The sequence below is a fragment of the Sitophilus oryzae genome, unplaced genomic scaffold (genome assembly GCF_002938485.1).
Source record: "Sitophilus oryzae breed Bouriz unplaced genomic scaffold, Soryzae_2.0 scaffold_1639_pilon_pilon, whole genome shotgun sequence".
Taxonomy (NCBI): Eukaryota; Metazoa; Arthropoda; class Insecta; order Coleoptera; family Curculionidae; genus Sitophilus; species Sitophilus oryzae.
In genome coordinates, this window is record NW_022146324.1 from 18,521 (window position 1) to 32,342 (window position 13,822).

General features: G+C 30.8%; 1 pseudogene; it reads left to right on the forward strand.

Moving 5' to 3' along the window:
- LOC115880651 overlaps nucleotides 1-13,822 on the forward strand; it is a 44,515-nt pseudogene that overhangs the window by 18,516 nt on the left and 12,177 nt on the right.

Genomic DNA, 13,822 nt, shown 5'->3' on the forward strand with positions numbered 1-13,822 from the left:
GTTAAGAATCTATTACGCTGTACTGTTCGGGTCGCTCTCAGGGTCGGGTAAAGCTGGTGTGTGGCCGAAGGTGTGTTTAGAAATCTGCCTAAGGCTAAGGCTTAGCCCGATCCTGTCGTGTTAAGCCACACCCAAAATTCAAACACACGTGCTTTGATTAAAGGTTTGCAGAGCTTCATCATTTGCCATAAAATAGCGAGCAATTTGTTACAAAACCATATAAATTATATATCACTGTAATCATAAAACTTCAATCCTATTTCCGTATTTTGTAACGGAATTTAAAATTATGTCTTTTTATTTTCGAGAAAATTTAGTCAAACATAAAAAGGAATATTTTTATAAACTACTTAATAATAAACATTAATAAAAAAAAAAAAGTTGTCTAAAAATGTGTTACAAAACGGATTTAGTATAATCCTTTATCTTTAATTTCCTTCTTCACTGTGTAAAAATACCTAATGGTTTTAAAACGTTAAATGCCGAACGCTTATTATGCTGCTTTTTTTCGGACTAGTGAAATGAACTCTTAAGTTGTCCACTATACATACTGTACACATATAAATTTTATCAATATTTGTATTGACGAAAAAAATATATTGGTAAAATTATGCATATCTCTATATCTTATTTATTATCTTATCGAAAATAAAAATAGAATACTGAGTTATAGGTTTCTAAGATATAAAACAACTACAGCCACAGATAACATAACTTACAGATTATATGTTCTCTGTACTAAAGCGTTTAATGTATGAACATAAAATAATATTTAACCGATTGGCTGAGTCACACTGTAGTTTACCCTTTGGTTGTATATCAAACAACATAGTTCTTTCGACTACCATATGTATATTAGCTGGTAACTAAAAGGCAGAAACTTTTATCAAATCCAATATGTTTTGAGAATCTCAACATAAACTTATTCTATGTTGTGACCAAATATCTCAGCACAATGTAGCATCAAAATGTTTTTTTTTTCATTTTCGCATTATTCAAACAGTGTGAACTCAATTTCGATTTATTCTCGAATATTTTGCTAGCGTAATAAAATATCATTAATATTATCTGTTCTCAAATATTTTTAGGCAGTCCAACTGACATTTTTACCAGCGTATTGTATAATCACTACGATGCTCCAACTGGCTTTTGTTTCGACTTATTGTGTGGAGATTATCCTCTGGTTGACGACATCAGCAGTCCTGAATACAATATCGAATCTAGGTAAGAATTCTTTATTGTTCGTGCAATCATGATTAACTATTTGGAATATCTAATAGAGATAATATATTATAGTTAGACTTTATTAACGAAGAAATTGATAAAAAAAAAATATTTTAGTTTGTATCCTCAAAGATAATACGACCTTTATTAAAATACTGCGCATTCAAACTTCGAAGGGATTAAGACTGCATTTTGGTGTAGCTGTAACACTTGGAGAAAAACTTTGATTGGAATATACAGGGTGGTCCGAATTGTATGCTGAAAACTTCTGGTAGCAAATTCTGCAGATAAAATAAGTAAAAAGTTCCTATTATTATATGTCCTAAAATGTCATTTCGAGATAGGGTGTAGAAGTTTCATTATTTCGGATTTTTCCGTTTCCGTAAACAACTTTTCGTCCGTACGTGTATAAAACTAATGAGTGAAAAAATGTATAATAAAATGTAATGAAATATAAATTTCCGTAATTTTACGTAAAAAAATAAAAAAATTGGTAAAAATTGCTACGAGCAACGTTCTCAAGACATTTTGAATGGAAATAGTCAATACATGTCATTATGGACAATAAAAACATTTTTTTTTTTTTTTTTATTTTTCTTCGAAAATGATGATAAAACAGTTTCTTGTTTGAACTTTTGGCAGAAAAAACATTTCAAATTTATGATTTCAGTCTAATAACTTAACGATTCAACATGTTTAATCGCGTTAATGACTACAGGTATTGATAATTTCGGTTCCAAATATCTCGAGCCATTACTCCTAGCGATTTTTTACCAAGAGACCTTTTATACGTAAACAACGTCGCAAATGCATATATTTTTACTCAGTAGTTTTATATAAGTTTTGACGAAAAGTTATTACTCTTCCAACAGGTTAAAAAATTTGTAGGTGGCGCCCTCTACAATCCAGACCAGACGAAAAAACTTCCAGACACCAATTTTCATCCAATTATCAGTTAGTTCAGAAATTATTTGCAAAAATTGAAATAAAAATGAAATTTCTACACTCTAATATCTCATAAACTAAGCATTTTAGAACTTTTTAACTAATTTTTATCAGGTCGGACCACCATGTATATAAAACGCATTGTTATGATAAGATAAGGCTGACATTTTAGATATTCATTATAAATGGTTACTAATATTATAGATTTTATATCTATCGGAATAAAAACAACGTCACAATAAGCATAGAAATGATAAAATTGAGTCTGAGCTTCTTCGTCTAATAGATAAAGCTGGACAATGTGCGAGTTATTACGTCGAGAAAAATAAAAACGAATTGGATAACACAGTTGACTATCAGTGCCATATCACTATCAAGTAGTGATATGTATCACGATTCTTTTTAGTGAAACACGGTTCAATTTCAAATCACACGATTCAACTTCTCATATTGAATTGACTCTTACGATTCGTTCTTTGAACAAACTATACAACACATTTTGCGCATCAGAGTATAAATAGATATTTGTAAATAACTCTCACATCGTTTACATTATATATTCATAAAATTTGTTAGGGCTTTTGTTCTAGTCTATTGATGCCCTAATAGCATGTTTTTCATAATTACTTATCTATATTTATATCATTGCTATATTATACTTTTTGGGTACAAAAACTCAAAATTACTTTTTAAACAAAACTGTGCGTTGTAAGCAAAGAATCAACTGTCACGATTCCTTGAACGTACGAGCCGTAGGAACGAACGAGTCGCATTGTGATCCGATTCAATTCCTACGACTTTTTTTACGACTTGTTCGTTCATAATTTATGGATCCGAGCCAAACCGATTCAATTGAACGCACCGTATTGTAAGTAATGAATAAATTCTCACGATTCTTAGAACGAACAAGCCGTAGCAACGAATTCCTACGACTCTCTTTTACGACTTGTCTGTCTGTATTTTGCGGATTCGTGCTGGACATGATTCAATTGAATGCACCGTATTGTACGCAATAAATCAATTCTCACTATTCTTTGAACGAACGGCCATAGAAAAGAACGATCGCGTTAGGATCCGATTCAATTCTTGCGACTCTTTTTTACCACTCGTTCGTTCATATTTTATGGATTCGTGCTGGACATGATTCAACTGAACGAACGGTCAAACCGAATTGTAAGCAACGATCTATGAACGAACGATCCGTAGGAACGAAGAATCGCATTATGATCCGATTTAATTCTTACGACTTGTTCGTTCATATTTTATGGATCCGATTCAATTGGACATGATTCAATTGAACGCACCGTATTATAAGTAATGAATAAATTCTCACGATTCGTAGAACGAACGAGTCGTAGGAACGAACGAATTGCATTGTGATCCGATTCAATTTTTACGACTCTTTTACGACTCTGATTGTTCATATTTTTATAGATCTGTACTGGACATGATTCACTTAAACGAATCGTATTATAGGCAGTAAATCAGTTCTCGCGATTCTTTGAACGAACGATCCGTAGGAACGAACGAGTCGCATTGTAATCCGATTCAATTTTTTACGACTCTTTTATGACTCGTTCGTTCAAATTTTATGGATCTGTGCTCTGGCTACGGTTCAATTGAACGAACCATATACTAAATGGTGAATTGAATCTCATGATTCATTTTTAAATCTTGTTCAAATGAACATCTCGTTCAATCTTTACCCACCTCTATTATCAAGAACTTCATTAAATGAACTTACGTAAATTTATATGGGAAATTTTATATTTTTCCTTAAAATATGTATAATGAAAAAAGAAACTAGATTAATGATTTTAGTTAAAAAAAAAAATTTGTTAATTCAATATTTCTTTGGGAAACGGGAGTTCATACAAAGACACATCAAACCTATGCTGAAAAGCTTCCAGTCGAGCAATGTGCTCATTCCTATGGGGCGAGATTTTGCATACCAAAACGCAGAAATATGGTACAACAGCATGGACAAATTAATTAAGTATACATTTACACGGTAATATTTAAAGATATATAATCTAATTTTATTCTGTACAGGTATATCAATAACAAAGAAGAAATTAATGGTACGAAATATAATATAATGTACTCAACTCCTTCATGCTATGCTGCCGCGGTACACCAAGAAACTCAAGGAGTTTTAACTTCAAAACTCAAAACAGACGACTTCTTTCCATATGCTTCTGAAATTAGTGGATACTGGACTGGATACTACACCTCAAGGCCGACTTTAAAGCGCTTTGAGCGGATGGGTAACAACTTCTTACAAGTAAGCAAAAATTGTGTTCGTTTATGATATGAAAAGCAGTATTTTATTTCAAATAACTGAGAAAAATTCAAGGTAGTTTTTCGATTCAATCTCTATGCCAGCCGTTTTACCGTATTTTAGAAATGTATTTTTAAGTTGACATCTCTTTTTTGCTACTAATACTAATCTGATGGGGATTTACTTTGTTTACGCGAAATCCGAACCGAGATCCTCGGCCATATCATTGTCAATTGCCTACCGACTTGGCGAATGTCTATTACTCATGGCCGGAACAGCGTTTTTTTAATAACAGGTACAACCTGTTCCAAGAAACCTGTTCCAGTTCCAAACTGTTCCAAAACGTAAATTAATACCGTACTGGTATCATTCTGTTTCGGTTCTCCCTATTTCAGTAGCAGTAGAGTTTTCTTAAATAAGTGCACATATATTTTCAGGGCTGGTGGTAGACCTCGATAAAGGAAACAATATTTTCTCTTTACTGTTTTTCAAATAAATTCAAATAAACAAAAAAAAAATATTTCTTGTTTAAATGTATATATAAAAAAAAACATTTTTTTTTTCTTAAATAATGAGAACTAGATATTGGATGTTTTCTTTGTTTTCGTTATTTTTTCGTAAATTTAATCTAATACAAATATAAAATAAAAATATATTACTAAATATAATGTTTTAACTAAAAATTAAAAAACATCCTAACAAATTTTCGAAAATATAAACTTTTCTAAAAACATTTTTTTCGCGAATAAACTCAGTTTATAATTGAAATATACCAATTCTAAAAAAATATAAAATTTATTTGAGACTCACACTCTGTATATGAATAAATATAGATTTATAAATTCTGTTATATACTAAAATGCATTCTGGAAGTGTTTGTTGAAATTATATCTATTATATTTATTATAAAATACAATAACCAACTGTTCTGTTATTAACTATACTGTATTATTCAAAAAACTATTGCATTTGGCAAGATCGCTAGCACTTTTTTTATTACGGAAAAAATTCTTCACCTATTCTGTTTACATTAAAAACTCTTCCATTTAAAATTTATAATAAAAAATTTTTTTTTTTTTTATTTAATTAAATATATTAAATAGCAGGATACTACACCGTCACACTTGCTTTTTCGGTCTCTCTTCTCTATCCCAATAACAGATAATAGCTAGCTAGATACGACCTAAGTCCTAAACTGTTCCAAGCCCCAAACTGTTCCACACGAATAAAACAGTTCCAAGTTCCAGTTACACTCGCCTTTAGGTATATTTATTCTTCTATGCTTATATGTGTCGCAATGTTTTGAAACAGCTGGAACAGTTGGAACTGGAACTGGTACAGGATAGCACATGAACCTGTTCCAAGCCAGTTCCAAAACAAACCTGTTTCGAAAATAACAGATCCTATTCCAAAGCATCATCACTAATGTCTATTGTAATTAGATGCAGAAATGAACATTTTTTGTATTAAGGTTGTTGTTTTTAACTGTTTGAATTTGGTTTGAATATTTGGAGTATTCTATATTAACATAAAACATTTCTTTTTGACATATCATTAAAAATCGTTAGGTGGCTAAAATATATAAATTTACTGTATAATAGGTTAATTGATTATGATCGTGAATTAACATTACACTGATTGCTTTCGTTATTTACATTATATGTATTATATCTTACTTACAGATATGTAAGCAGTTATATGCTTTGGCAAATATATCCAGCGTTGAAGAACCGAAATTGGACAGTCTTAGAGAAGCTATGGGAGTTATGCAACACCATGACGCAGTCACTGGTACCGAGAAGGAAAATGTCGCATACGATTATTCCAGGATCTTGTACAATGCAATTGAAGATTGTGGTGAAATCACCAACCAAGCTATACAGTAAGAGTGTAGCATTTTTATAAACGTCTATTACGATCTTTGAATAAGAAGACTAAGGAAGGAGCATAATACTATCCATGTATTCATGCATGGTGGGCGGAAAAAGAACTCTAGGGTGGGGATCCTTGACAGTTCTGTTTGACGATTCATTTGACATATTTGAATTTGATTTGAAATTTCGTGAATTTGCTGTCTTACGGAGCTTATTTTATGTTATTTATTGTTTATTCTACTACTGATAGTTGTATTAAAGGTAGTAAATTTGATGGAAATTTGGCAGAACTTAAATTAACAGTGAAAATTCTGCGATTTACCGAAAAGACTGTTACTTTTACAGAAAATGTTACTAACAGCGAGGATAGGTTAAAACTTTATTTCTTCTGGCACGTTTTTTAATTGCTTCCATTTTGAAAATTTTTGTATTCCTTTCATAAGTTATTCGGGATTTAAATGGAAGTAGTTTGGATATGGCCTTTGTCGCCTCAGCCTGAATATCTGTTGGTAATTTACTTATTTCGTTTTGTTTTTCTGGCTCCAAATTCAATCGGCAATCGACATGAAAGAGAATTAAAAAATATTGACTCAAAACTGACAACTAAAGAGACAGCTTTATTTATTTGTCAAATTACATAGAAACCAACGCCAACACAGCACAATATTGTTTCTACTCGTAATAAATTCCTTGAAATAATTTCTGAATATTTTTTAAAACGTAACTCGCTATGGAAAAAAAAAATTGTTTTATACACGACGATAAAATTGCATTATCGTATCCCTAAATTAATTCACGAGCGATGAAATCGCGAGTAAAAATACCATTCCAAATACCATTCCATCGCTATAAAATACCATTTTATCGTTTGTATAAAAAATAACTAAAACACTCAGTTTATAAATAATATTTAACTTACAGGGTCCTGCAATAGTGCGTCGGGCATCTGTAACTCCTAGAATACAAAACTTTGTTTAAGTGCAAACCTAAAACATGTACTAGGATGTACTTCAGGAAAATATTTTAACTTCTGTAGAGTGACTCAAAAAAGTGTGAGTGGATCGGGATGATTTTTTTTAAATGGAACACCCTGTATATTATTGTATTTTTTCTTTCTTTCAAATCACTTTACATAACTCAACACTCACACTTTTTTGAACCACTTTATAGAAGTTAAAATACAAATTTTCCTGAAATACCATCCTAGTACATAATATATACTTTAGGTTTGCACTTAAGGAAAATTCTCAAGTTTTTTATTCTAGGAGCTACAGATGCCCGACGCACTATTGCCGAACCCTATAATATAATCATTAGTTAGCAAAATATGCATTCAGTATTCAAAGTAAAATGTTTTAGAGGTTTGAGGTTGATTAACCCTGTATAATATGCCAAATACTAAAGTTTATAAAAAACTGAGTATACACATTCAAGTTAATATAATTATATACAGCCTGCTAAAAATTCATGAAAATAGGGCTAAAAATAACAAAAATATAACACTTTAAAAAAATTTGACCAAAAATTTCTCTGTGGCGTTTTTTGCATCTAATAACTGTATAAGAAAGTGAGAATCATGAAGGGTAAAATTATGCTTTCAATTAATTTTATGAAGACAAATACTTTTTCTCTAATTTTAGAAAACTGGCAAATGTGAATAACGCAGAATTTAGAAGCTGTTTATTGACTAACATCAGTCAATGCAGTATATCTGAGGAGTCTGATAAATTTGTAGTTACTGTATACAATCCACTAAGCAGATCTGTCAACAAAGTCGTTCGATTGCCCGTATTAGGAACATCTTACGTTGTAACTGGACCTGATGGTATTTTTACAAACTTTTTTCTTTTTTTTTTAATGCTAAATAATAGAATAAAAATATTTTAGGTGGTATTGTTACAAGTGATATATTCCCAATATCTTCAGGAGTTCAAAAAATCATTGGAAGAACAAGTGAAGCAGCTTTAGAATTAGTTTTTATTGCCAAGAATGTACCGCCCGTAGGGTACAAAACATTTTATATTCAAAAGATTATCAATTCAACCCGCATTGTGAAGGAAGATTTGAGATTAAAGTTTACATTTTTCAAGGTTAGGTTAGGTTAGGACAGCATAAGTTAGTACCTAATTTTTGAACAAAGTATAAAAAGTCGTATTGAAATCTATTAAAATTTTGAACTTGGTTTAAACAAAGAAGGTTGTTTGCTTTTATCTATGGCTTAAACCTGAACTCACCCGGAACCGAGTATGTACATACAACCGGGTCTAAAATATCCAATTATTTTATATTTTTAGTTCATTACTACAAATTTGGTTTGGTTTGGTAATCTAAATATACAGGGTAGTCCGAACTGTATTCCGGAAACTTCGGCAGCATATTCTGCAGATAAAAATAAGTAAAAAAGTTCGTATAAAAAATATATGCTATAGAATGCTTAGTTTCGGAGATACAGGGTATTGAAGTTTCATTTTTATTACGATTTTTTTCAAATAATTTCTGAAGTAACGTCAATATTTGGATGAGAAGTCTGGGAGTTTTTTGACATGGGATATTTGATTTCGATCTCATTATGACTCCTTGTAGAGGGCGCCACTTACATATTTTTAACTGGTTTGAAGAGTAATAAATTTTCGTCCGTACCTGTATAAAACTACTGAGTAAAAAAATATTCATTTACGACGTTTTTTACGTAAAGAGTCTCTTGGTAAAAATCGCTACGAGTAATGATTTTCGAGATATTTGGAATCGAAATTATCAATACCTGTCATCATTGACATAAATTAAACATGTTGACTAAATAGTTATTAGACTGAAATCATAAATTTTAAATATTTTTGTGCCAAAAGTTCAACAAAAACTGTTTTATCAACATTTTTTCGAAGAAAAATTTATTATTAATTTAGAAAAATAAAAAGTTGCCAAATTATTCATTTTAGTCAAACAACTATCTACTCAACTTGTTTACTTTTTGTCAATAATGACATGTATTGACTGTTCCCATTCTAAATATCTTTGTTGTAACTCATAGCGATTTTTACCAAGAGACATTTTTTACGTAAAAAATCACGGAAATATATATTTTTTCACTCAGTAGTTTTATACAGGTACGGACGAAAAGTTATTACTCTTCAAAACAGTTAAAATACATGCAGGTGGCGCCCCCTACTAATAGGAGTCATATCGACATCAAAATCAAATTTCTCATGTCAAAAAACTCCCAGACACCAAATTTCGTCGAAATATTGGCGTTACTTCAGAAATTATTTGGAAAAAATCGAAATAAACATGAAACTTCTACACTCTGTATCTCCAAAACTAAGCCATTTTAGAACATACATTTATATAAACTTTTTTATTTATTTTTATCTGCAGAATATGCTGCCGAAGTTTCCGGAATATAGTTCGAACCACCCTGTATACAGGGTGAGTTTCCTACTGTGTTCTCTATGGGTATCTCCGAAACTACTGGAGATAGAGAGTTGGTTAAATGGTTAAACATTTTCTAAAATAACTTAAAGTGTATGTAATGATATTATTTTTTTAAGTTTTAGTTTGTGTAATGTAAATTGTAAAGAGCCGTTTAATAATATATTTTGTCTTTTTATAAGTTATAAATCATAACAAAATAAGAACACCATTCCAACTAAGTGAAATTAGTCAAGAAAGATAAGAATTGACTATAACTCGGTAATTTTTTGAAAAAAAACTTATTATAGCTTATATCGCTGAAAAGCTTAAAAAATGGCTTTTTACGAAGTCATGGCCAACTATGGTTTTCATTTACAAAAAACATATGTTTTTGACATATGTCAAAAATGACAGGCTTTAGAAAAAAAATCGGAGAACACAAACTTATTAGGGATGTGATTATCTACAACTTTTATCTCAAAACTTTTTTTCTAAAATAGATTATAATGGAATTTGGGACAATTTTTAAAATAGTCAAAATTTATTATTTTCGAAATATCTAGTAAGCCATGAACTTTTTCAAAAATCTCAAAGGCGCATATTTATGACCCACAAAACTGCAATTATTTTCCCATTTAACCGACTCTCTATCTCCAGTAGTTTCCCATAGAGAGATCATCGTAGGAAACTCACCCTGTATATGAAATAATATTAAGTATTCGATATAAATTTATTGTTTTATAATAATATTTGTTTTATTTTCAGGGTGTTAGATTTGATATTGACCCATCTACAGGACTGATAGAAAATTGCGAAATTAACGGAGTCAAGTTAAATTTAAACCAATCCTTCTGGTTTTATAATGGTACCAACACTTTGAGCACTTACAATGTACGACCTTCCGGAGCATATATTTTCAGGTGCGTGATAACATAAAATATGATCAATATGTTTTGGAGTCAAATCGTTTTTCCGTTATTTTTATATTAGGTTTTTTCAACAATCAGTTTTCTAAAAAATTGTCTCTTGTAAATACCATATATATATTAATCGGTTTAAAACGTTCTACGTCTTCCGATGCCATCTCTCCATGCCTGTCTGTCTCTCCATGCACCGTCTCCGAGAGATCTTTCCTCCATAAACGTGTCAATCCCTTCCTGCCAACTTCTTCTCGGTCTACCCGGTTTTCTTCTTCCTGCAGGTTTCCAGTTTATAATTTGCTTTGGGATTCTTATTTCTGCCATTCTTTGGACATGCCCGTACCATATGAGTTGACTGTTCTTTATGTCGTCCACTATTGTATGTTTAACTTCCATAATCTCTCTTATGCGTTCATTAGTTATTCGCTCGAGTTTTGATTTGCCTGCTGATCTTTTCCAAAAATCCATCCCTGTAGCTTCCAGCATTCGTTTTGTTGTTTCCTTAATTGGCCACACTTCACAGCTGTACGTGGTTATACTCTTGATGATGGTATTATATATTAGAGTTTTGTACTTGTTGCTTATGCTTCTGTCTCTTAGTATCCCATTCAATACCGTGATAGCATTCCTTCCAAGTTGGTTTCGTTCTTTAATTGCTGTATCCAACAGTTGTGATTTGCATACCCAAATATTTGTATTTTGTGCAGCGCTTAATTAAATAGTAAATACCAAAAATATATAAATCCTTAAACAAAGAACATTTTCTCATTGTTTTATTATATACGCATGCCTTACTACTATAAAATGTCTGATTTTAGACCTGAGGTTAATTATACAATCAACAAAGTGTCGGATACGGCAACGTTTGAAATCTACAGAGGAAAAGTAGCCACCGAAGTTCATCAGAGGTTCAACGAGTGCGTCAGTCAAATAATCAGAATATACGAAGAAGAAAAATACTTGGAATTTGATTGGGTTATTGGACCAGTGGAAATGAAAGGGTAAGATGATACTGTCTAAGGCTGGACAAACACAGAAAGAGCTTTTAGTCAAAAACATTTTTGTCCCAGGCAAAATCGTTTATTTTGTCTTTTATCGAAAAGAAGAAAAATTTTTTATTTACAATTAAATATGGACGGCAATGACCTTTTTTTACTTTCTGATAATTTATAATAAAACTAAATGATTATTACTAGTTTTAATAAAAGTTTAAGAAATTGTCGTAGATACTATATATGAATTTACAATTACCGAGTGTTAAAGTTAAAATTAAAATATCTATCTTATTTATTTTAAAAATAAAATAAAATAAAATATACAGGGTGTCACAAGATTACAAAGTAATTAAAAAATAACTGCTAAAGGGTTTTTTTGTAAGTATTTCACCAGATACGATAATTTTATTTATTTGGCAATAGTTTACAGTACGGTTTTTGTGTGTTGTGTACGAATGATATAATTTCATTATCTTGTATTTATTTATTTATTAATAAATTAAGTTGTTAATAAATAAATAAATTTAACCATATGGTTGCTATACAGGGTCCGGCAATAGTGCGTCGGGCGTCTGTAGCTTCTAGAATAAAAAACTTTAGAATTTTGTTTAAGTGCAGATCTAAAGTATGTTTTAGGGTGTATTACAGGAAAATATTTTAACTTCTATAGGGTGGCTCAAAAAAGTGTGAGTGGAACGGGATGAATTTTTTTAAATGGAACACCCTGTATATTATTGCATTTTTGGCTTCTTTTCAGATCACTTTACATAATCCTAAGATATTAGTAAATATATTTCGATAGTTTCAGAGATATTAATAAATAAATAAAAAATATATATTTTTTAGCCTTTCCTAAAAAAACTATTAAAAATACAAGAACTGTCCTGAAATCAAAAGTATATTAGATATTTACTTTAGATGGTCTGTACTTACTTTGCTATAAATATGGTAATCGTATATCATACAGGATGTTTAAAATATTACGCCAAACCTTTAAAAATATAAAATAATTTTTCTTCGTTTTTTAAATAGAACACCCTGTATATTATTTTTTTAATAGATGGAGAATTCAGAAACGTACATTGTACATTTACATTTCAAAATTTTTAACGGTTTTTCAGATATTCGCGGTTTTATATTTCATATGGCATTTTCCATAATAAATTTTTATCAAAGCCACCCAATGATTTTTCTCTCGTATTTTACCGTTGAGAGAGCCATATGAAATAATACTGCTTGTATCTGCGAAACCATTAAAAGTTTTGAAATACTCTAAATACAAAAAATGTTTATTTTCTAATTCTACATCTAATAAAAAAATAATATACAGGGTGTTCCGTTTAAAAAAAAAGAAAAATTATTTTATATTTTAGAAAGTTTGGCGTAGAATTTTGAACATCCTGTATGATTTAAGATTACGATATTTATAACAAAGTTAAGTAAAGACCATCTAAAGTAAATACCTAATATAGTTTTTATTTCAATACAGTTCTTGTATGTGTAATATTTTTTTTAATGAAGGTTGAAAAATATAATTTTTTTATTTATTTATTAATATCTCTGAAACTATCGAAACATAATTATTCATATCTTAGGATTATATAAAGTGATTTGAAAGGAAGCCAAAAATGCAATAATATAAAGGGTGTTCCATATAAAAAAAATCGTCCCAATCCACTCACACTTTTTTGAGCCACCCTATAGAAATTAAAATATTTTCCTGAAATACATCCTAGTTCATAGTTTAGGTCTGCACTTGAACAAAATTCCCTAGTCTTGTATTCTAGGAGCTACAGATGCCCGACGCACTATTGCCGGACTCTGTATATTAAGCCGCGTCCAAGCTACTCGAACAAAATGTTCGCGAACATATATGATTCACACTATATACTCGTAGCAGCAGGTCGTAAACTAAGGTCGTAAACGACGGCATAGCCCATCGCATCGGTCCCGAGGACTGAGGTGCGGGGAAGAATGCGACAACCAGTTTGCTCTCTAGACCTAGGATGCGTTTAAGTAGTCGCTGTTTTTTCGAGTGCCCGGATTTCGAGTGCAAGCATTTTATTAAATAAATTAACCGGTAAACAGTTTAAAAACTTTTGTCGTTGCAAAATCAATATTTAGCAGGCGGAGGGTCACAGGGGTCTTTTGGTAGATTATTCGTTATAGTGTATT